The 7,063-nt window shown below is 41.1% G+C and overlaps 1 pseudogene; it reads right to left on the bottom strand.

Moving 5' to 3' along the window:
• Positions 1–1,049: 1,049 nt before the first annotated feature.
• Positions 1,050–6,838, bottom strand: LOC132891582 (E3 ubiquitin-protein ligase TRIM35-like; annotated as a pseudogene).
• Between the last annotated feature and the right edge of the window lie 225 nt (positions 6,839–7,063).

The following is a 7,063-nucleotide window of genomic DNA, read 5'->3' as shown; positions in this document are numbered from 1 at the left end:
GATTAACGTTTTTAAAACGATTCGTGTGCACACAGCAACGCCAATACACGGATACGCTAATCACATGACTAATTAGACGGCACGTCACATGATCCCAGTGCATATCGGGCATGCGCAAGTCACTCACCACTTGCAAGTGGAAGGATGGCAAGCGAACACCTTCTCCAGCAGATAAACACACCTGGCTGTGATGTTCATGTTCTCACTGAGTTTAAGCGCCTGAAGGAGGTTGAAATGTGTACATAAACCTCAGTGCAGCTCAGCGCTTCCTCCTGCGCTCCAAATCACTCCGCCCTGAACAGCGAGTACCCTCTGGAGGGTGCGCACTCCGGCCCTGCGCAGCTCACAGAGCGCGCGAGTGAAGCGCACGAGCAGTGATTCGGGACTGAGCCGCTGTGTGTGTGATCCCAACGCCAGCGAATCAGGAAGGTGGATGTCACAGTGACGTTGTCCAATGACGACGTCAGCTAGAGCTCAACACAGCGTATCCTCGTTTCTCAATGTTTACACAGCACCGGATCAGACACGAACTGGATTGAATACGTGGGCTCTGGCGGATTCCCGTTTCCCGGCGTTTTAATGTGAACGGACAGTGCATCCGCGAAGAAAACGAGACAGATACGGTCTAATGTAAACTTGGCCTTAGAGCTTGAATTCTCCTCCACTGCACAGTTTCACACACACACACACACACACACACACACACACACACACACACACACTTAATCCAAGATCAACAGCAAATGCAAACAAGTACAAATACAGTAAAGACATATTTACTGAGAATAAACTAAGAAACAAATTCTCAGTTTATTTAAACTATTTAAAACATAAATAAAATTATTTTCAGCTCATTCTGCATTTAAACACACTTTTGTGATTTTAATTAAATGCTAAGTCATTATTTTGAGTTAATACCTTGCTATTTCAAGACAGTGTGTCATTATTTCACTTATTATTTTGACTTCCTCATACTTTCAAAATATATCATAATATATTTTAAGATATTTTATTATTTGAGTTAATTCATTATTTCAAGATATTCTGTCAATATTTTGAGTTTATCCCCTTGAAAAAAATCACAGTGTGCGCTTCAGGGTTTCCAAAAGGGGGAAAAAAGACTTACACAAAGAACACTAATCTTTTAATCTGCAGTATTTTATTAATTAACTGGAATAAAACAACATCAATGCTAACTGATCTGATTCACTCTTACAGAGCACTCAAGTGGGAGGATCTTTAGGGAACCAATAACACCTAGGAATGGCAGTAATTTATCAGTAAATGTGTGTGTGAAAGTGTGTAAGTGTGTGTTAGTGAGAGGGTCGGAGAATGACAGTTTTCCTCTGTCCCAGTCCAGCTTCACTCTGATCCTCTGGAGTTTCTGTGCTACTGAGAGCTGAGTGACTGGATGTGGTGTAGAAACTGCGCAATATTTACCACCATAATACCGCACATACCAGATTCCACTTCTGGAGAATATCTCCCCCTTCCTCTGAGCAGATTCTGTCATCACACCCACAAACCACACTGTACAGTCTCCAACTTCCACATCCCAGCAGTGTGTCCCTGAGTTAAAGCCCTCAGATCCCAGGATACACAGATATTTATCAAATCTCTCTGGATTATCAGGAAGTTTCTGTTCCTCATCGCTGCGTCTCACACTTTTCAGATCATCAGATACAATGAGTTCAGGATGAGCAGTGTTGGGGTCCAGAGTTACAGGTGCTGAAAACACACACAGAATTAAGAGTCTTACTGCAGAGGTGTAGAATTGGGTATGGACGGTATGGGCGTGTCCCGACCGATATTTCTGATTGAAGGAAAAAAAATGGCGGTACACAAATGGTTCCTGTAGGTTTCCACTGGGAGAAACAGCATGCAAAATTCACTCATGAATATTCGCTCTCAAACATTTTCACGTAATAAGTAAAACAGCCTCCGCCTTCTGGATCAGAAATGTTTGGTTCCTCCCGCCTCTCTTTTGAAAACGTCCCATACCGAGAACACACATCCGCTGAACTGATTGGTTCTCGAGGGGCTTCATTTGAAAGCGGGGGCAAAAACTTTTCTCTGTAGAACCCTGTCACTCCCTCCTCCCCCTCCCCCCTCCGCTCTGGGCTCAAGACAACAGAAGGGCAATAATATTACAACAGCCAATCAGAATTCAGATATAACAACCAATCAGAATTCAGATACATTCTGTTGCCAAGTAAAATTGTAGCCTTTCAACATATTAAAAAGGTTCTAGAGCAGGGGTTTCAGAGTGTGGGAGAGTCAGACCCCCCTCACAGAGCAAATAAACAACAGCCCCCCCACACACAATTTTTATTGTTGCTATACTTAGGGGAGAGAGGGGTAAGATGAGCCACCCCCTGTTTCTGAGAAACAGTAAACAAATGTGACCATGTGACCACATTCAAAGGGGGGCGGGACCATTTACTTACACTTGTGGAGAGGAGCACCACATGTCAAACTAGGTGAGAGCATATTTATAAAAATGTGTTTTTGTGCTTTCTAAGTCAATTCCATGTTTGTCCACAGTGAAGATGATTTAGAGAAGACAAAAGTAGAATAATATTTAGACACATTAGGGTTAAGTTAGTGGCTTTCTAAGCTATGATATGAATGCTAATAAAAATAATTTTGATTAGCCTAATCCCCTTTATTAGCATTTTTCTACAAAATGGTGGCCATGGGGTAAGATGAGCCATTAGATGTGGGGCAAGTTGAGCCACTGGCTCAACTTACCCCATTGGTGGCTGAGCTTACCCAATATGGATGACACTTAAGTTTTCACATTTACTGGTCATATATGACAACAACATATATATATATATATATATATATATATATATATATATATATATATATATATATATATATATGACATCAGATGAGGAAGACCAGTTGTTAGATGTGGGGGATTATGTTGTGGCAAAATACACAGGGAAGAAGAAAGTGCATTTCTTCATTGGCCAGATAATCAAATTGGATGTCTTCGAAATAGAGGCAAGATTTCTCAAAAGAAGCCGGTCATGCCATGGCTCTGCAAGAAAGCCAACCTTTGTCTTCAAAGAGAAAGATGAGGCTGTCCTGTCAAGACAGGATATTGTGAAAAAATTGCCCCGCCCCTTTACTGTTGGGGGGACAGCACGGAGGGAGAGGCAAATGGTGTTCCCTTGCCATTTGAACGCTTGGAACATTGAATAATGATGAAATGATTGAATGATTGATGGAATGATTGCTGCATGTTTTAGCAATGTTTTAACCTACTGAAAGAAATAAGATTCTTTTGGCACTGTTCTACTGTTTTAGTAATTTCTATAATATAGTATATCTCTCATTCCCTCTCTAACCATCCCTCTTTCTATCTATCTACGCATATCTCTCTCTCTATCCATCTATCTATCCCTCCCTATCCCATCTCGTTCTATCACCTCTCTCTTCATCTCCCCTTCTCTATGCAACGGCCCTATCCCCCACTTGATTGACTTGACTTGATTCATTGATTGCATTTCTAATAATAAAAGTTGTTTACTTTGTTAACCTAACATGTTTTGTGTTGGCTCAATTTACCCCACACAGTGGCTCATCTTACCCCGTGCATGGGGTAAGTTGAGCCACTTGACATTTTTTTTTTCAAGAGGTAATATCACTCTAACCATAAAAACTTATCAATTATGTTTTGCTCAGATAGTAACAGTACACTTTGAAATTTGGTATGGTGTGTAGACTGGAAGCAAAAATGGCTTTAACATGTAGTTATGATGAAAAATGTAAAAAGTGGCTCATCTTACCCCGCTCTCCCCTAATGTCTCATCTCATCTCATTATCTCTAGCCGCTTTATCCTGTTCTACAGGGTCGCAGGCAAGCTGGAGCCTATCCCAGATACTTAATGTTCCATTCGTATTTAAAAAAATAATGGTTGTTGTACACATTTTTATTTTTTTATTTTAAACATATGAGCTTTTTTAAAACCTCTTTTTTTACACCTTTTAAAACATCTGTGCTTTTTAAAACCTTTTTACACATTTTAAACATCTGTGCTTTTTTAAAACATCTTTTTTTTTTTTACACATTTTAAACATCTGTGCTTTTTTAAAAACATCTTGTTTTACACATTTTAAACATCTCATAGCATCGTTAGCTAGCACCTCTTGGCAGACAACACACTGTGGCAGTGGAGCATCTTCAGATCCAGTCCATGAAAATCCAAACTTTAAATAATCGTGGTCATACTTCCTTCTTTTTTTGCTTGGCCCAGACTCTGTCTCCTCATTCACTGTAGCTTTAGGTACTAAAAATCGATCCATTTTGTCTCTGGCAAAGGCTAGCTGAAGTTCGCTAAATGTCCGCAATAGTAACTCATTCTGGTTTATTTTTCCTCACGTTGCGCCCCCCTGAAGAACTCTGGCGCCCCCTAGGGGAGGCGTGCCCCACACTTTGAAAAGCCCTGTTCTAGAGCCCTTGTCCTGTTTTACCGTTAGATCAATCACATATCAGCTTAAACTAGCATTCTAAAACTAGTGGAAGATCCCACAGAAGAGAGCCGACTCCCCCTGCCAGCCTCATGGAACGCAGTGTTTAAGGCTCCGGATGTGTTTTACTTCCATTTATGAGGGAAAGGAACATACACCCTCCCGACAGTCAATGCGTTATTCACTTGTGAAACACATTTGCAAATTGGTAGAATGAGTTAATCATCACAAGCAAGATTTGCAATTAATCAAATGAATTGCATCCATCCATCCATTATCTGTAGCCGCTTATCCTGTTCTACAGGGCTGACACAGAGACAAACAACCATTCACACTCACATTCACACCTACGGTCCATTTAGAGCCACCAATTAGCCTAACCTGCATGTCTTTAGACTGTGGGAGAAAACTTGAGCACCCAGAGGAAACCCACGCAGACACGGGGAGAACATGCACACAACACACAGAAAGGCCCCCGCCGGCTGCTGGACTTGAACCCAGGACCTTCCTGCTGTGAAGCGACAGTGCGAACCACTACACCACCATGCTGCCCAATGAACTGCATATTATTATTATTATTATTATTCATGAATTATTACAGTTCTGAACTTCAAATTTTAAAAGTCTGGACTTTGGAGAGATAATGGATACTCTTTTGGTGGAACACAACAGAGCAAAATATTGCGACTCTATTATGTTGACCTGAAGTTGGCGCCAGTGGGGATTGGCATTGGGTTTATGTCCCCACCAATGTTAATACCAAACCTAAGCCATTGTCTTACTGTATTGGACGGTGTACTGCATCTTCTCCCAGACTCTGAACTGCAGGTTGGCCAGATGTTTTGCCACATGGATCAGTGCTCCTGAAAGCTCCTCTGGATGCTGCAGTGTGCTCTGGGCTCTGCAAAAACATTCAGGAGTCAGTGTTGCTGTGGGTTTGGATTCAGAAACACAGAGAATGAGAGAGACAGGAAGCACATCACTCACCTTTTCGCTGTGGCCTCGTAGTTCTGTAAAACAACAAAGCAAGTATCAGTGGATATGATTTACATTTTTTCACCACTGAAATGTGACGTTTCTGATGATGGAAAGAAGTTTTACTTTCTCACAGTATAAATACTGACTAAATGACCCTCACTTCTAAGAATGAAACATCTTCAGCTCTCATCTCCTCTTCTACGGCTCCGATTGTGTCTGAAAGAGATGATATGTCTTTGCTCAGCTTCTCAATCTTCTCCTTCATCATCTGACTCTTCTGCTCCTCTTCCTCTCTCAGTGCAGTGATCCTGACTGCCTCTTCATCTCGTAGAAACTGGTGAAGCTTCTCAAACTCCTCCTTAATCTGACGCTCTGTGTGTTGGGCCTGAATCTGCAGTGAAGAGAAAATCAAATGAAACATCACTGAATGTGCAATGAAACAAAATATAATTATAATATCAAACCCATGTTATTGATTCTAACCTTTATATGTTCTGCAGTCTGACTCCATTTCAGTTTACAGTCTTTAAATATCTTCAGTTTCTCCTGTAGGGGCTTCAGTGCAGTTTTGAGCTCCTCCTGAAATAAATTAACACACTGCATGGAGTCTCTGTGTTTTTGATATTATTTGAACTCAGATGAACTAAATTGATTACAAAGTAATTGTCATAGTTATGAACAGCAGCATTTGTTCACATGTGACCCATGAGTTCATATGTCCATTTTATTTACCTTACAGTCTGTTACTGCCTCATCAATGGGGCAGAATTTGTGGTTGGTGTGTTTTCTTGAAGTCTGACACACCACACACACCGGCTGTTGATGATCCAGACCGAAGAGTTTGAGTTTCTCACTGTGCAGACTGCAGACTGTTTCAGAGCCTGATGAAGATCTCTGACTTCTCTCCTGTAAGAAAGTCTCACACAGGTTCTTTAAGGCCAGGTTTATGGGAGGATCATCCATAGATGACTTCCTCCTACAAACAGGACATTCTCTGGATCCTTTGGTCTCCCAGAACTGCTGCAAACACACTTTACACACACTGTGACTGCAGTGCAGAAGAACAGGATCCTTGAAGATTTCACAGCACACAGGACAGGAGAAATCCTCCTCTGAAAACTTAGAAGCCATGTTTTTTTTGCTGCTGCTGTTGTTCTCTCTTGTCCAAATGCTCAGAGTTTCACTTTCACTTCTGTGAAAAGTAATCACACCCTGATTTCAGGTTTCTTTAAAGTTAAATAGATGACTTTGTAGGTTCAGTTAATCATCACTTCCTTTCACTGTGCTGAAAATGAGACACAGATTTCTCCATAAACTGAGAATAAATCTCAACTCACCAGAGCAGAACACTGCAGGCTGTTAATGAAGGACTTCAGTCGTGTCAGACTTGGCACTTCCTTAATAGGAGGAGTTTTCGAGAGACACATTATGACCTGTTACACTCCTCAGTTACATCAGAAACAGCACACGGCACTTACTTATGTTTAAGCACTGAGCATTAACTGTAATTTTGGTACAAATTTATCCAGTGATGAATTTCACTCTTCTGAACTGAAAATAATGTTTCACTTCTGGAATCATTTAAAGTCGATCTTGCAGTTTC

Source organism: Neoarius graeffei, chromosome 9 (genome assembly GCF_027579695.1).
Source record: "Neoarius graeffei isolate fNeoGra1 chromosome 9, fNeoGra1.pri, whole genome shotgun sequence".
In the NCBI taxonomy this organism is placed as follows: domain Eukaryota; kingdom Metazoa; phylum Chordata; class Actinopteri; order Siluriformes; family Ariidae; genus Neoarius; species Neoarius graeffei.
Note: the sequence above shows the minus strand (reverse complement) of the source record. Positions and strands in the feature narration are given on the sequence as shown.